At 52.8% G+C, this 17642-nt stretch overlaps 5 non-coding genes across 5 annotated transcripts; 2 read left to right on the top strand and 3 right to left on the bottom strand.

The window, feature by feature from the left end:
• Positions 1 to 2338: 2338 nt before the first annotated feature.
• Positions 2339 to 2529, top strand: LOC149998538 (U2 spliceosomal RNA). The gene has a single exon (XR_016507292.1). It is a non-coding gene; the product is annotated as a U2 spliceosomal RNA (small nuclear RNA).
• A 3278-nt stretch (positions 2530 to 5807) lies between these two features.
• Positions 5808 to 5998, top strand: LOC149998537 (U2 spliceosomal RNA). The gene has a single exon (XR_016507291.1). It is a non-coding gene; the product is annotated as a U2 spliceosomal RNA (small nuclear RNA).
• Positions 5999 to 10551: 4553 nt separating this feature from the next.
• LOC149998536 (U2 spliceosomal RNA) lies at positions 10552 to 10742 on the bottom strand. The gene has a single exon (XR_016507289.1). It is a non-coding gene; the product is annotated as a U2 spliceosomal RNA (small nuclear RNA).
• A 3278-nt stretch (positions 10743 to 14020) lies between these two features.
• Positions 14021 to 14211, bottom strand: LOC149998535 (U2 spliceosomal RNA). Its single transcript, XR_016507288.1, has one exon. It is a non-coding gene; the product is annotated as a U2 spliceosomal RNA (small nuclear RNA).
• Positions 14212 to 17451: 3240 nt separating this feature from the next.
• Positions 17452 to 17642, bottom strand: LOC149998534 (U2 spliceosomal RNA). The gene has a single exon (XR_016507293.1). It is a non-coding gene; the product is annotated as a U2 spliceosomal RNA (small nuclear RNA).

The raw sequence follows: 17642 nt of genomic DNA, 5'->3' as shown, positions 1-17642 counted from the left end.
GGAGTGGGAGATCGTCCCCAACACTATGAAGTGGTTATTATCTGTATTTCACAGATCGGAAGTGACTTTCCCTAGAGGGCACTTATGAAGAGATGCCTATATGTGCTTGGCACGTCCACGAGGAAATGTAGCCCCACGAGGACCCTAATCAAGAGAGGTGTTATTATCTCTGTTTTACGGTTTACAAAACCGAGGTCCCACGCAGTTAACAGGCTGATTAAATCCTGACTTTACTTCACATTAGCTGTGTGACCTTATGCAACTTGCTTGGCCTCTCTGAGCTTCGGTCTGTAACAGCGCTGTCTGCTGGAAGTAATGTGAGTCGCATGTGCAATTTTAAGTTTTCTAGTAAGTAGCCACATTTAAGGAATACAATAAAATAAAGAGAAATCGGTGAAATTGTTTATTTAATGAAACATATCCAAAATATTGCTTTAATGTGTAATCAGTATAAAATTATTGAGATATTTTACATTCTTTTAAACTGTCTTCAAAATCCCATGCGTACTTTACACTTACCGCACATCTCTCAATAAGGACTAACCGCATTTCCAGTGCTCAGTTAGCCACGTGTGGCTGCCGCCTGGGACAGCGCAGGTCGGTAGAATGGGGATGATGGTACCAAAAAACCCGGTAATCAAGATAAATATCTTATAATCAAGATAAGATAAACTGTATTAAAACAGTATTTATCCTGACTTTTGAAGAGTTTTCTGTGCACACTCCACTAAATTACACACGCACACACACACACACACACAAAACCTCAAGGCAGGTGCTCACTGGCCTCACCCTAGTTTTGGCACTACACAGTAATGATTGATGATGGATGGTGATGATGATGATGATGATGATGATGATGCTACGAAGAAGGGGGAGGGGGGAGGGGCGGCGGCGGGTGAGGAGAGGAAGAGGAGGAGGAGGAGGAGGAAGACTGTTCACCTCATAAGACTGTCAAGTGAATTAAATGAGATAATACACGTACAGCGAGCGCTCAGCCCAGAGGCTGGAACTGGGAAGGGCTCCGGCAACACCTGCGATCAGGCTTTGTGTGCAGCAGGGTGCAATGACCGACTGGGTTTCGGCCTTACATCCGTGATACGTTCTAGCTTTTCTGAGGTCAAATGAAAGAAATATCCCCACCCCCACCTAAACTGAAGTTCTGTTAGGAAGGAGGATGGGAAAGGTAAATGCTGACTGGGTAGCGGGCAGTCTCTGCCAGGGAGAGAAACTTGGAGGGGCGGGGGCGGGGGCGGGGGGAGGAGCTTAACGCATTGCCTGGCCTTGATGTCCAGAGCATCCCCAGCAGTCACCTCACCGCTCTCCGATGTCCTGCCACCCCTGTCCAGATCTTCCCCCACCTTACCCCCGGTTCCGGCCGGTAGCCTCCTAACTGCTGCTTCTATGAATCATCCTGACTTGGGCATCGTTTATTTCACTCAAACGTTTACTGAGCACCTACTATATGCCCGGCACTGGGCTAGCGCTGGGACCTAGAGGTAAGTACTGATGAAGTGACCTCCGATTTCAGTGGGGGAGATAAAGGACTGCGCCAAACGGTGGTGAGTGGTGAACTTGAACTACGTACGAGCTGGGATGAAATACACAGGTGAGGAAGAGGTGAAGGGAAACGATGTCGCGGACGAAGGGAGCTTGATGCGCGGAGCCCAGGATACGGTTCATTCACAGGAGCACCGAGAGAGGACGGTGCTGGAGTTGGAGAGAACCTCTCTCCGGCTGCCCTGCCGGGGTCTTCCCACATGACACGCTCCCCTCCCCGACCTTTCGCTCCCCTGACTCAGAATGAGCCCGTCATCCGACAGGACAGATACGAAGCTCGCCTTTCCGCCGGCGGACTACCAAATTGCACACAATACAGTCTGGGCGTCTCTAGCGACTGTCTTGCGACTTGCCTACCGACCTTTTTTCCTTCAGGAAAGCTCTCTGCCAACAGCCCCTTTTCTGCAGGCCTCTCTTGCCGCCCAGCCCTTAATCCCCTTAGGTTCTGTCTTTTCTCTCCGTTTGTACAAAAGAGGAGCTCGACCTCTCAAGCCCAGGTTCAGAGGCGCCGCGAGGGGGAGAAGTCGGCCCGCCGTAGCCACGCCTCCTTGGGGGCGGGAAAGGGCTGGCATGCAAATTAGGAATCGCGTTGCACCCGAGATATATAATTTCTCTTTAAATTATGGAGAATTAAAAACTGGGCACAAGGGCTTGCTATCTAGCGATGCGATGGTGCTGCCAAAGAAGCAAAGGAATTGAGACCTGCTGGTGACCTGGCTCACCATGAGTGTAATAGGGGGGGCAGGACGGGAGTAGCGGCGAGGGAACGTCAGTCACCATCGCTTCTCGGCCTTTTGGCTAAGATCAAGTGTAGTATCTGTTCTTATCAGTTTAATATCTGATACGTCCTCTATCCGAGGACATTATATTAAATGGATTTTTGGAGTTGGGAGATGGAATAGGAGCTTGCTCCGTCCACTCCGCGCATCGACCCGGTATTGCAGTACTTCCGGGAACGGTGCACCCCCTCCGGGGGACAAAATAGGTTGTGCAAAAAGCAGTTTGTCCGTCTAAGGAACGGAAGTTTCTCTCTAGAGATTTCTGCCTTTTTTTTCGTTGTTGTTACTTTGTTTCTTTACACGCAGCCGTAGGGGTGAACAGAGGTCTCTCGCCCCGTGGCGCGCACTTGTCTGTCTCTGTCTCTTTCTCTCGGGGGAGGGCTGGCGGGTTTCAGTTTTATTGTTCCTTCTCATAATAAGGCGAGGAAGGGAGCTTTGCCTCCCCTAGATAACTGACTGCTGCTACCCGCACACCATTGTGCGAGCTGCTTGGTTTGACAGGGTCTGGCCCGGCCCTTGTAACTGCACAGGTAGAGCTCCCTTCGCAGGATGGGCCTGGATGGGGCTGGATGGGGCTGGATGGGGCTGGTCAGCACTAAACAGCATTGCTTGGGCCCAGCCAGCATAAGGTCTCCGCAGGCCCTGGAGAAAGTGTCCCAGTTCCTTGTTGGTTGGCCTGGGGGCCTGGGGACTTGGACTCTGGCCTGGGTTGTGGTGGGGTGCCAGCCGTAGTCACCTTGGGCGATCTGCCACATGTGGACATCCATGGGGCATGGCCTGGGGCTTGTCTAGGGCCATCAGGCGGATGCAGTCGGCCACCTTGCTGGTATATCTTCCTCTCAGGACTGTACGCGTCCACCGCCATGAGCCTGCTGATCTGTGAAGCAGCCACCAGGACCAAACTCATCACACCCTGTCTCGAGAGAGTTATCACTGTGCTTTACTTCGCCCTCCACCGGAGGCGGGCCCAGGCCCATTGTTTGGTTTCTGGTAGAAATAGGTAAGGCGCCTGCCCGTGTAAACGAGTGCGTGCTGCCTGACGTTGGGCCTCCTATTTAGGTGACTTCAATCCGGTTCCTCCAGGTCAGAGGCAGATTAAGGTCGGTTGAGGCCCAGGGCGCAGAAGATATTGGGCCCCTTAACAAAAGAGAGAGAGAGCGAGGGAAAATAAAAATACACGTTAACCATATTTTATGCAGCGTAGTAATGAAACCAAACTTGGTGTCATTAGAAGAAAGTGTACAGCTGGGGTCTGTCCGGGCCGAGGGCGTGAGCCCGGTGCGCCCGCCGTTAAATCCGCCTCTGCTCCAGGTAGCCCTGACCTCGCTCTGCCGGACTCCTACAGTCCAGAACAAAACAGGACGGTGAGGTCCTACCGACCCAGGCCTTCCCTGATAGGGAAGGAGAAGCCGTTCTTGTAGATCGGTCGCAGCGTTTAGCCACCTTGGCTGCATACGTCGGAATCTCCTGGTGGCCCATGGAAATCATGGTGGTGTCCCAGTGCCACCACACAGGACCGGAATTCCAGTCTCTGGGGCGGGGCCCGAAGCTGGGGTACTGTACTTCAGAGCTCTCCAGGGGTCTTGTTGCCCTCCAAGCGCGCCTGCGGGAGCGCTCCTCGGAGTGTCCAGTGAAGACGCCGCCGCCTCCGGGCTGCTTACTCTGGGCACATGCCAGTCTTCACCCAGCTCCTGCAGATCCACTCACGAGTCGGGCTTGTGACCACACCGGACTGCCTTCCTGTTAACACGCCGTGGGCACTCAGTAAACACTGTGGACTGAGGGGACCACGGAGTCCCCGGCTCTGTCACAGGCGGGAGGCCGCTCAGTCCCGAGGGGAGACCTTTGGGCCCGTGTGGAACAAGTTCCCCTACCTTCCTGGTTGTGTTGCCCCTCTGCGGAACCACGTGCACCCCCTCCCCACCCCAAAATTTGTTTGGGATGGCGATACTGATGACACCACACAGGCACCAAGAGGGTATGAAAGGTGCATGACACAGCACGGGGCTTTCCGGGGAGAGCGGATTTGAAAACGGTCTGAGAGCCAGCAACGGAGACTGGGCCGGTGTCTTCCGGGTGGTGATCGGAGGGCCTGGAGCAAGGCTCTCTTAGCAGCTTGCCCAGCCGCAGGGCGGGAGGGGAAGAGGGAGAGGGGAGGCTGAAGAGCTGTCAACAGTCAAACGTCCCAGAGAAGCCAGACTGTATCACACGCTGCGAGCGGCTTTCTCCTCCGTGAAATGGGGAAAGGGAAAGACGCTCTGCTCTCCTCGGGCACGGTACCTCTCTGTGACCTTCCACTGTGGACAGTCAACAAACTCCATTGCCTCAGAGTCTGATGGCCGACCAGCCGCGTCTTGCTTCTGCAGACAACGGTTCCCAGACTGAAATGCCGTGACCTGATCTGAGGAGGGCTCCAGCCAGAGCGAGGGCGGGGCGAGGTTGGGGGTGCGGGTTCGCGTGAGAAGAAGCGGAACCAGCTGGCCGGGTCTGGGGTACGAACGAGTCTGTGAGGGGACGGACATGGGGGTGGGGTGGGGGCGATTACGGTAGGAAAGAGCCCACCAGAAGCAAGCGTTCTCTGGCGCTGTTCCGAGGCCCGGATCATAACCCACAGGTGGCTGGACAGGTCAGCAGGGTGCCAACCAGTCCCCTCATTCCCCGAGTCGCTCCGCCTTGCTTTACACCTCTGTGTTTTGCCCACGTTCTTGCCTCAGACTCCAGTGCCCAGATTTGCGACGGGAAATGTTCCATTCCGATGAAAGTGAAGGCTCTCTTAGGACGCAACCACCCGGGACCCGACCTGTTGGGGAGAGGACTGGCGGCCGGAAGAACGGGGACGGGAGCAGAGAGGTCCTGGGGCAGGGAGGGGCGGGGGTAGGGATTCCGGCGGCTGAAGAGCCGTCGTAAATCGCGACGTGTCGGGGCGCTGGCTGAGCGTGTAGGAGGCACTGCCCCCTTCATCGATCGGTCGTTGAGCGTGCATGTGCAGTACGAGACGGGGTGGGGGAGAGAGCAGTGAACAAAACCAAGTTCTTGCTTTCAGGGGCTCCAACCGTGAGAGCTGCCACCCTGTGCCGAGCAGTACCGGGCAGCCGCCCCTCCTCTGCGGTGTGGCTGCGGGACCCTACACACCGACAGGTGAGACCCCAGCCGGGTTTGGCACCTCTGCACGCGGAGGCGGTGGGGAGGGTGGAGTCCGCTGCGTAGGCCACGCCTCTTGGGGGGGGCAAAAGGCGGGGCATGCAGATCAGCAATGGCTGTGCTGCATGGGAACGAGGGAACCACCAGGGATACAGGATTTCTGGTTAAAAATATGGAGCACAAAAGATCTGCACGAGGAGTCCGGTGACATCCATAGTACTGTGAGCGACGTAAAGAGATAAGACAAGGGGTGAGGGTTAGCGCTCTCACCGTGATTTTACTATGCGTGACACGAAGGGGGGGCCGGCGAGGGCAGACTAGACTGGTATCGCTTCTCGGCCTTTTGGCTAAGATCAAGTGTAGTATCTGTTCTTATCAGTTTAATATCTGATACGTCCTCTATCCGAGGACATTATATTAAATGGATTTTTGGAGTTGGGAGATGGAATAGGAGCTTGCTCCGTCCACTCCGCGCATCGACCCGGTATTGCAGTACTTCCGGGAACGGTGCACCCCCTGCCGGGGGGCAAACAAGTCGTCAAAAGTCAGTCCTGGCAGCGCTAGGTGCTCCCTCTTCCTCTGTCTCTCTACCTTCACCCCCTGTCCGCCGCCTGCCCCCCGTGTGCTAGGAGCAGGGAAGGCGTTCCCCAGCTTTCTCATTCGTCCCTTGGGGGTTCTTCATGGGTGCCATCTTCTTCCAGGTTTGAAAAGTGCCTCTAGTGGTTCGCATCGAGGAGCAATGGGGCATGCGCATGAGGGCGGCCTGACTCACATGGGCAAAGCGGGGATGGGAAGTGTGATCAGGTCTCTGTTTCAGGAGAGTGTTTTACAGCAGCCAAGGTATTTGTGACAACATGTTTGAACTTCAAGGGCACTATGCTAAGCGAAATACGCAGACACAGGGAGAAATTCTGCATGGTCTGTATGTTTTTATCTGCATGCTTGTTTTTAATTTTTTAACTTTATTCATTTGAGAGAGACAGAGAGAGGAGTCTGAACGACCGAGCTACCAGCCGGGACTGATCTGTATGTTCTTAATTAAACATGGTCCTGGTGTGCTGAGGATGTTACTTCGTTTCTGTGGTCTTCCTCCTAAGTACTCACAATTCCAGTGTAGCCATGAGAAAAACATCAGACAGATCCAAAATTAAAAACATCCTATGAAATTTCTTCTCTGCATTCCTCAAAACTGTGACGGTCATCAAAACAAAAGAAGTGTGAGTGAGAAACTGGGGATCCAGTAAAGATGGCGGTGTAGGCTGACATGGCTCCCCTCTTCGCACAAGCACATCAAAATTACAACTAAAACATAGAACAGCCAACAGCCAGAACCGTCAGAAATCGAGTTGAACGGAAGTCTGACAACTACGGAATTAAAGACACCACATCCATCCAGACCGCGGGGCGTAGACGCAGAACGGCCCGGTCTCTCGCCCACATGTGGTGGATAAAAATTTGGGAGGGATATCTCAAGAGTGAGGAGTCCCAGCCCGGGGTCCCAGTGCCAGGAAGATAAGTCCCCACAACTTCTGGCTGCAAAAACCAGCGGGGAGGGCCCGGGCTGGTGTGGCTCAGTGGATTGAGTGCGAGCCTGCCTGCAAACCAAAGCGTCGCCCGTTCGATTTTCGGTCTGGGTTGCCGGCCAGGTCCCCAGTTGGGGGCCAGCGAGAGGCAACCACACATTTGATGTTTCTCTCCCTCTCTCTCCCTCCCTTCTCCTCTCTCTAAAAGTAAATAAATACAATCTTTAAAATAAATACATAACTGAATGAATGAAGGAATGAATAAGAAGAATAAAAAAATAAAAGCCGGGATTCAGTCAGTGGAAGAAACTGCAGGAGCCCCAAGCAGTTCCTCCTAAAGAACCCAAGGACTCACCTAATAAGACTCAATCCTGCTGAGGTCAGGTACCAGGGTAGCAGCTTGAAAGGCACCAGCTGTATACTGGGAGAAACTGAAGTGTCTGCCATCAAGGTGAGCAGAGGCTATTGTTTATTTTCTAAACCCTTCCCCCACAGAGCTGGCAAGGTGGTGCCATATCTGAGACTCCATCAACGGGGCTAACACTGTTTGACCCACCTTGGAGATCCCCAGAAACTCTGCCCCACCCAATTCACAGGACCACCCAAGCTACTTTTCCATATGTATGACTGGTCTTGGCTCATGCTTCACAACTTCCTAAATCATATCAAATAAGCAACCGCTTGTCTCAGTGAGCCTCAGGCCCAGCACTAGCAGCACCCAGCTTAGATTCACAGCTTGGCTTCGCCTGGGAATCTCCAAGCCTGGCACAAATGGCAAGCATCTCAGATTGCTTTATAGCTCAGACAGGGTTGCCCCAGGAAAAAAAAAAAAAAGATAGGGGCTGACCTTGGCCTGCACCACCTGTGGAACACCAGGGCCAGCACACACTGTGGACAGCTACAGACCATGTGGGAGCACCGCCACCCTGCCCCTGCACAACTGATTCTCCACAGAGGGTGGAGGTTGCAAGTCAGTGGTCAGTTAGTCCTTACAGCTCACTGGCCTGGGTAAGGCCCTCCCATTGATCTGCCAACAGCAACCAAGGTTCAACTACAAGAGGAGGCTGTACTCAGCCCACATGAAGGGTGCACACACCTCGAGTACCCAGCTTGGGTGATAGGGAGGCTGTGCCACGGACCCTCCAAGACACCTGCTATACTAGGCCACACTACCAAGACACAGAATCAAAGCAGCTCTACCTAATACACAGAAACACAAGGAGGCTTCCAAGTTGAGGAGGCAAAGAAACATGGCCTAGATGAAAGAACAGATCAAAACCCCAGAAAAAGAACTAAATGAAACAGAGATAACCAATCTACCAGATGCAGAGTTCAGAACACTGGTGATAGGAATGGTGAAAGAACTCACTGAATAGAGCCAAAAAGCAAAGGAAGAGTGAAGGTTATACAAAGTGAAATAAAAATATTTAGGCAACCAACAGTGATGGGAAGGAAGCTGGAGTTCAAATAAATGATTTGGAACAAAAGGAGGAAATAAGCACTCAGAACAGAAAGAAGAAACAAGAATTGAAAAAAACGAGGAGAGGGTTAGGAACTTCCGGGACAACTTCAAACATACCAACATCTGAATTATAGGGGTGCCAGGAGAAAAAGAGGAAGAGCAAGAAATTGAAAACTTATTTGAAAAAATAATGAAAGAAAACTTAATTTGGCAAAGAAAATAGACATACAAGTCAGGAAGCACAGAGAGTCCCAAACAAGTTGCACTCAAAGAGGACCACACTAAGACACATCATAATTAAAATGCCAAAAGTTAGCCCTGGCTGGTATGTCTCAGTGGATTGAACTCAAGGAACACTGGCTTGATTCCCAATCAGGGCACATGCCTGAGTGGTGGGCCAGGTCCCCAGTTTGGGGCAAGTAAGATAGATGTTTCTCTCCTCTTTCTCCCTCCTTGCCCTCTCTCTAAATACAAGTAAATAAAATATATATTTTTAAATACCAAAGGTTAAAGATTAAGAATCTTAAAAGCAGTCCGGCACCCTGCTTCCCTCCAGCAGCCCACTTCCTGACTTACTTCATGTCCATGGGTCCCTTATGTAAGATCTTTGACTTCACCCTTTCCTACACCATTCTTAACATCCCCTATTTTGTTGCTACCAATTATGCTTCTTGATCCCCGCACCTTTTCTCCCATTCTCCCCCTTCCACTGTTAACCCTGATGAGCTGAGTCCTTGGGTTCTTTAGGAGGAACTGCTTGGGGCTCCTGCAGTTTCTTCCACTGACTGAATCCCGGCTTTTATTTTTTTATTCTTCTTATTCATTCCTTCATTCATTCAGTTATGTATTTATTTTAAAGATTGTATTTATTTACTTTTAGAGAGAGGAGAAGGGAGGGAGAGAGAGGGAGAGAAACATCAAATGTGTGGTTGCCTCTCGCTGGCCCCCAACTGGGGACCTGGCCGGCAACCCAGACCGAAAATCGAACGGGCGACGCTTTGGTTTGCAGGCAGGCTCGCACTCAATCCACTGAGCCACACCAGCCCGGGCCCTCCCCGCTGGTTTTTGCAGCCAGAAGTTGTGGGGACTTATCTTCCTGGCACTGGGACCCCGGGCTGGGACTCCTCACTCTTGAGATATCCCTCCCAAATTTTTATCCACCACATGTGGGCGAGAGACCGGGCCGTTCTGCGTCTACGCCCCGCGGTCTGGATGGATGTGGTGTCTTTAATTCCGTAGTTGTCAGACTTCCGTTCAACTCGATTTCTGACGGTTCTGGCTGTTGGCTGTTCTATGTTTTAGTTGTAATTTTGATGTGCTTGTGCGAAGAGGGGAGCCATGTCAGCCTACACCGCCATCTTTACTGGATCCCCAGTTTCTCACTCACACTTCTTTTGTTTTGATGACCGTCACAGTTTTGAGGAATGCAGAGAAGAAATTTCATAGGATGTTTTTAATTTTGGATCTGTCTGATGTTTTTCTCATGGCTACACTGGAATTGTGAGTACTTAGGAGGAAGACCACAGAAACGAAGTAACATCCTCAGCACACCAGGACCATGTTTAATTAAGAACATACAGATCAGTCCCGGCTGGTAGCTCGGTCGTTCAGACTCCTCTCTCTGTCTCTCTCAAATGAATAAAGTTAAAAAATTAAAAACAAGCATGCAGATAAAAACATACAGACCATGCAGAATTTCTCCCTGTGTCTGCGTATTTCGCTTAGCATAGTGCCCTTGAAGTTCAAACATGTTGTCACAAATACCTTGGCTGCTGTAAAACACTCTCCTGAAACAGAGACCTGATCACACTTCCCATCCCCGCTTTGCCCATGTGAGTCAGGCCGCCCTCATGCGCATGCCCCATTGCTCCTCGATGCGAACCACTAGAGGCACTTTTCAAACCTGGAAGAAGATGGCACCCATGAAGAACCCCCAAGGGACGAATGAGAAAGCTGGGGAACGCCTTCCCTGCTCCTAGCACACGGGGGGCAGGCGGCGGACAGGGGGTGAAGGTAGAGAGACAGAGGAAGAGGGAGCACCTAGCGCTGCCAGGACTGACTTTTGACGACTTGTTTGCCCCCCGGCAGGGGGTGCACCGTTCCCGGAAGTACTGCAATACCGGGTCGATGCGCGGAGTGGACGGAGCAAGCTCCTATTCCATCTCCCAACTCCAAAAATCCATTTAATATAATGTCCTCGGATAGAGGACGTATCAGATATTAAACTGATAAGAACAGATACTACACTTGATCTTAGCCAAAAGGCCGAGAAGCGATACCAGTCTAGTCTGCCCTCGCCGGCCCCCCCTTCGTGTCACGCATAGTAAAATCACGGTGAGAGCGCTAACCCTCACCCCTTGTCTTATCTCTTTACGTCGCTCACAGTACTATGGATGTCACCGGACTCCTCGTGCAGATCTTTTGTGCTCCATATTTTTAACCAGAAATCCTGTATCCCTGGTGGTTCCCTCGTTCCCATGCAGCACAGCCATTGCTGATCTGCATGCCCCGCCTTTTGCCCCCCCCAAGAGGCGTGGCCTACGCAGCGGACTCCACCCTCCCCACCGCCTCCGCGTGCAGAGGTGCCAAACCCGGCTGGGGTCTCACCTGTCGGTGTGTAGGGTCCCGCAGCCACACCGCAGAGGAGGGGCGGCTGCCCGGTACTGCTCGGCACAGGGTGGCAGCTCTCACGGTTGGAGCCCCTGAAAGCAAGAACTTGGTTTTGTTCACTGCTCTCTCCCCCACCCCGTCTCGTACTGCACATGCACGCTCAACGACCGATCGATGAAGGGGGCAGTGCCTCCTACACGCTCAGCCAGCGCCCCGACACGTCGCGATTTACGACGGCTCTTCAGCCGCCGGAATCCCTACCCCCGCCCCTCCCTGCCCCAGGACCTCTCTGCTCCCGTCCCCGTTCTTCCGGCCGCCAGTCCTCTCCCCAACAGGTCGGGTCCCGGGTGGTTGCGTCCTAAGAGAGCCTTCACTTTCATCGGAATGGAACATTTCCCGTCGCAAATCTGGGCACTGGAGTCTGAGGCAAGAACGTGGGCAAAACACAGAGGTGTAAAGCAAGGCGGAGCGACTCGGGGAATGAGGGGACTGGTTGGCACCCTGCTGACCTGTCCAGCCACCTGTGGGTTATGATCCGGGCCTCGGAACAGCGCCAGAGAACGCTTGCTTCTGGTGGGCTCTTTCCTACCGTAATCGCCCCCACCCCACCCCCATGTCCGTCCCCTCACAGACTCGTTCGTACCCCAGACCCGGCCAGCTGGTTCCGCTTCTTCTCACGCGAACCCGCACCCCCAACCTCGCCCCGCCCTCGCTCTGGCTGGAGCCCTCCTCAGATCAGGTCACGGCATTTCAGTCTGGGAACCGTTGTCTGCAGAAGCAAGACGCGGCTGGTCGGCCATCAGACTCTGAGGCAATGGAGTTTGTTGACTGTCCACAGTGGAAGGTCACAGAGAGGTACCGTGCCCGAGGAGAGCAGAGCGTCTTTCCCTTTCCCCATTTCACGGAGGAGAAAGCCGCTCGCAGCGTGTGATACAGTCTGGCTTCTCTGGGACGTTTGACTGTTGACAGCTCTTCAGCCTCCCCTCTCCCTCTTCCCCTCCCGCCCTGCGGCTGGGCAAGCTGCTAAGAGAGCCTTGCTCCAGGCCCTCCGATCACCACCCGGAAGACACCGGCCCAGTCTCCGTTGCTGGCTCTCAGACCGTTTTCAAATCCGCTCTCCCCGGAAAGCCCCGTGCTGTGTCATGCACCTTTCATACCCTCTTGGTGCCTGTGTGGTGTCATCAGTATCGCCATCCCAAACAAATTTTGGGGTGGGGAGGGGGTGCACGTGGTTCCGCAGAGGGGCAACACAACCAGGAAGGTAGGGGAACTTGTTCCACACGGGCCCAAAGGTCTCCCCTCGGGACTGAGCGGCCTCCCGCCTGTGACAGAGCCGGGGACTCCGTGGTCCCCTCAGTCCACAGTGTTTACTGAGTGCCCACGGCGTGTTAACAGGAAGGCAGTCCGGTGTGGTCACAAGCCCGACTCGTGAGTGGATCTGCAGGAGCTGGGTGAAGACTGGCATGTGCCCAGAGTAAGCAGCCCGGAGGCGGCGGCGTCTTCACTGGACACTCCGAGGAGCGCTCCCGCAGGCGCGCTTGGAGGGCAACAAGACCCCTGGAGAGCTCTGAAGTACAGTACCCCAGCTTCGGGCCCCGCCCCAGAGACTGGAATTCCGGTCCTGTGTGGTGGCACTGGGACACCACCATGATTTCCATGGGCCACCAGGAGATTCCGACGTATGCAGCCAAGGTGGCTAAACGCTGCGACCGATCTACAAGAACGGCTTCTCCTTCCCTATCAGGGAAGGCCTGGGTCGGTAGGACCTCACCGTCCTGTTTTGTTCTGGACTGTAGGAGTCCGGCAGAGCGAGGTCAGGGCTACCTGGAGCAGAGGCGGATTTAACGGCGGGCGCACCGGGCTCACGCCCTCGGCCCGGACAGACCCCAGCTGTACACTTTCTTCTAATGACACCAAGTTTGGTTTCATTACTACGCTGCATAAAATATGGTTAACGTGTATTTTTATTTTCCCTCGCTCTCTCTCTCTTTTGTTAAGGGGCCCAATATCTTCTGCGCCCTGGGCCTCAACCGACCTTAATCTGCCTCTGACCTGGAGGAACCGGATTGAAGTCACCTAAATAGGAGGCCCAACGTCAGGCAGCACGCACTCGTTTACACGGGCAGGCGCCTTACCTATTTCTACCAGAAACCAAACAATGGGCCTGGGCCCGCCTCCGGTGGAGGGCGAAGTAAAGCACAGTGATAACTCTCTCGAGACAGGGTGTGATGAGTTTGGTCCTGGTGGCTGCTTCACAGATCAGCAGGCTCATGGCGGTGGACGCGTACAGTCCTGAGAGGAAGATATACCAGCAAGGTGGCCGACTGCATCCGCCTGATGGCCCTAGACAAGCCCCAGGCCATGCCCCATGGATGTCCACATGTGGCAGATCGCCCAAGGTGACTACGGCTGGCACCCCACCACAACCCAGGCCAGAGTCCAAGTCCCCAGGCCCCCAGGCCAACCAACAAGGAACTGGGACACTTTCTCCAGGGCCTGCGGAGACCTTATGCTGGCTGGGCCCAAGCAATGCTGTTTAGTGCTGACCAGCCCCATCCAGCCCCATCCAGCCCCATCCAGGCCCATCCTGCGAAGGGAGCTCTACCTGTGCAGTTACAAGGGCCGGGCCAGACCCTGTCAAACCAAGCAGCTCGCACAATGGTGTGCGGGTAGCAGCAGTCAGTTATCTAGGGGAGGCAAAGCTCCCTTCCTCGCCTTATTATGAGAAGGAACAATAAAACTGAAACCCGCCAGCCCTCCCCCGAGAGAAAGAGACAGAGACAGACAAGTGCGCGCCACGGGGCGAGAGACCTCTGTTCACCCCTACGGCTGCGTGTAAAGAAACAAAGTAACAACAACGAAAAAAAAGGCAGAAATCTCTAGAGAGAAACTTCCGTTCCTTAGACGGACAAACTGCTTTTTGCACAACCTATTTTGTCCCCCGGAGGGGGTGCACCGTTCCCGGAAGTACTGCAATACCGGGTCGATGCGCGGAGTGGACGGAGCAAGCTCCTATTCCATCTCCCAACTCCAAAAATCCATTTAATATAATGTCCTCGGATAGAGGACGTATCAGATATTAAACTGATAAGAACAGATACTACACTTGATCTTAGCCAAAAGGCCGAGAAGCGATGGTGACTGACGTTCCCTCGCCGCTACTCCCGTCCTGCCCCCCCTATTACACTCATGGTGAGCCAGGTCACCAGCAGGTCTCAATTCCTTTGCTTCTTTGGCAGCACCATCGCATCGCTAGATAGCAAGCCCTTGTGCCCAGTTTTTAATTCTCCATAATTTAAAGAGAAATTATATATCTCGGGTGCAACGCGATTCCTAATTTGCATGCCAGCCCTTTCCCGCCCCCAAGGAGGCGTGGCTACGGCGGGCCGACTTCTCCCCCTCGCGGCGCCTCTGAACCTGGGCTTGAGAGGTCGAGCTCCTCTTTTGTACAAACGGAGAGAAAAGACAGAACCTAAGGGGATTAAGGGCTGGGCGGCAAGAGAGGCCTGCAGAAAAGGGGCTGTTGGCAGAGAGCTTTCCTGAAGGAAAAAAGGTCGGTAGGCAAGTCGCAAGACAGTCGCTAGAGACGCCCAGACTGTATTGTGTGCAATTTGGTAGTCCGCCGGCGGAAAGGCGAGCTTCGTATCTGTCCTGTCGGATGACGGGCTCATTCTGAGTCAGGGGAGCGAAAGGTCGGGGAGGGGAGCGTGTCATGTGGGAAGACCCCGGCAGGGCAGCCGGAGAGAGGTTCTCTCCAACTCCAGCACCGTCCTCTCTCGGTGCTCCTGTGAATGAACCGTATCCTGGGCTCCGCGCATCAAGCTCCCTTCGTCCGCGACATCGTTTCCCTTCACCTCTTCCTCACCTGTGTATTTCATCCCAGCTCGTACGTAGTTCAAGTTCACCACTCACCACCGTTTGGCGCAGTCCTTTATCTCCCCCACTGAAATCGGAGGTCACTTCATCAGTACTTACCTCTAGGTCCCAGCGCTAGCCCAGTGCCGGGCATATAGTAGGTGCTCAGTAAACGTTTGAGTGAAATAAACGATGCCCAAGTCAGGATGATTCATAGAAGCAGCAGTTAGGAGGCTACCGGCCGGAACCGGGGGTAAGGTGGGGGAAGATCTGGACAGGGGTGGCAGGACATCGGAGAGCGGTGAGGTGACTGCTGGGGATGCTCTGGACATCAAGGCCAGGCAATGCGTTAAGCTCCTCCCCCCGCCCCCGCCCCCGCCCCTCCAAGTTTCTCTCCCTGGCAGAGACTGCCCGCTACCCAGTCAGCATTTACCTTTCCCATCCTCCTTCCTAACAGAACTTCAGTTTAGGTGGGGGTGGGGATATTTCTTTCATTTGACCTCAGAAAAGCTAGAACGTATCACGGATGTAAGGCCGAAACCCAGTCGGTCATTGCACCCTGCTGCACACAAAGCCTGATCGCAGGTGTTGCCGGAGCCCTTCCCAGTTCCAGCCTCTGGGCTGAGCGCTCGCTGTACGTGTATTATCTCATTTAATTCACTTGACAGTCTTATGAGGTGAACAGTCTTCCTCCTCCTCCTCCTCCTCTTCCTCTCCTCACCCGCCGCCGCCCCTCCCCCCTCCCCCTTCTTCGTAGCATCATCATCATCATCATCATCATCATCACCATCCATCATCAATCATTACTGTGTAGTGCCAAAACTAGGGTGAGGCCAGTGAGCACCTGCCTTGAGGTTTTGTGTGTGTGTGTGTGTGTGCGTGTGTAATTTAGTGGAGTGTGCACAGAAAACTCTTCAAAAGTCAGGATAAATACTGTTTTAATACAGTTTATCTTATCTTGATTATAAGATATTTATCTTGATTACCGGGTTTTTTGGTACCATCATCCCCATTCTACCGACCTGCGCTGTCCCAGGCGGCAGCCACACGTGGCTAACTGAGCACTGGAAATGCGGTTAGTCCTTATTGAGAGATGTGCGGTAAGTGTAAAGTACGCATGGGATTTTGAAGACAGTTTAAAAGAATGTAAAATATCTCAATAATTTTATACTGATTACACATTAAAGCAATATTTTGGATATGTTTCATTAAATAAACAATTTCACCGATTTCTCTTTATTTTATTGTATTCCTTAAATGTGGCTACTTACTAGAAAACTTAAAATTGCACATGCGACTCACATTACTTCCAGCAGACAGCGCTGTTACAGACCGAAGCTCAGAGAGGCCAAGCAAGTTGCATAAGGTCACACAGCTAATGTGAAGTAAAGTCAGGATTTAATCAGCCTGTTAACTGCGTGGGACCTCGGTTTTGTAAACCGTAAAACAGAGATAATAACACCTCTCTTGATTAGGGTCCTCGTGGGGCTACATTTCCTCGTGGACGTGCCAAGCACATATAGGCATCTCTTCATAAGTGCCCTCTAGGGAAAGTCACTTCCGATCTGTGAAATACAGATAATAACCACTTCATAGTGTTGGGGACGATCTCCCACTCCCCATCCTGGGCACTCCTGCTTCACATCCCACTCTACCTGGCTTTTTCTCCCAGCTTCCAAGTCATTGTAGACACCTATAATCATCACAGGGCATAGGTAGAGGTACATAGATATAAACACAGAGACACATAGATACAGGAGTATATTCACAAATATACGTACATTATTGGCTTATTTGCTCCTCACTCTGATGGTAGACATTTTGCTGCATATCTAGCCTCAGCACCTGGGACAGTGCTCGGCCCTTACGAGGCACCTGATAAATATTTGTTGAACGAACGGATGACAGACAGTAGAGAAGAATGTGCTTTGCCTGCCTGCAACCTGACATGGCCTTTCAGGCTCCCCATTTCACGATCTCTGTTCAGACGGGGCGGGGGGAGGGGGGCGGGCGGAGAGAGAGAGCACCTCTGCTCGCTAATCTGGTTCATCTCCTTGTCCGGCCTGGTATTCCGGCCATTTGGACAGATGCCCTAGTGCCGTAGTCCCGACCCTGGGTAGGACGCTCCCTGAGCGCAGGAACTATTTCTGGTCAGTCTCTATTCCAGCAGCTGCCCAGCCGTGTCACTTGCAACCCAAATCTCAGAGAGAAAGAATATAGTTAAGTTATCTTCCTAATATACCCAACACTGAAGAGCTCCTTGAGAAGGAAAGTGACGGAAGAAAAAGAAAGTATGTAGTTTTTCCAGTGCAGACAGGTAAAACCAGATCGACAAAGCAGAACTGAAGAAAACTGCGATGGGAAGAAGACAAACAGCTCAACTCAAAACTCTTTCCACCGCGTACAACTAAGAGACAACCATCCGAGGAACTCTGAGAGACAAGCAAGGCGAGAAACACTTGATAGCAACCCACCAGCACCACACATCTGCTATTAAAGACCGTATACATAAACCCCCCGAAGGGGGTGCACCGTTCCCGGAAGTACTGCAATACCGGGTTGATGCGCGGAGTGGACGGAGCAAGCTCCTATTCCATCTCCCAACTCCAAAAATCCATTTAATATAATGTCCTCGGATAGAGGACGTATCAGATATTAAACTGATAAGAACAGATACTACACTTGATCTTAGCCAAAAGGCCGAGAAGCGAT

The sequence above is a fragment of the Furipterus horrens genome, unplaced genomic scaffold (genome assembly GCF_987537825.1).
Source record: "Furipterus horrens unplaced genomic scaffold, mFurHor1.1.pri manual_scaffold_11, whole genome shotgun sequence".
NCBI lineage: Eukaryota > Metazoa > Chordata > Mammalia > Chiroptera > Furipteridae > Furipterus > Furipterus horrens.
The sequence above is the reverse complement of the archived record's forward strand: the minus strand, read 5'-3'. Positions and strand labels throughout refer to the sequence as shown.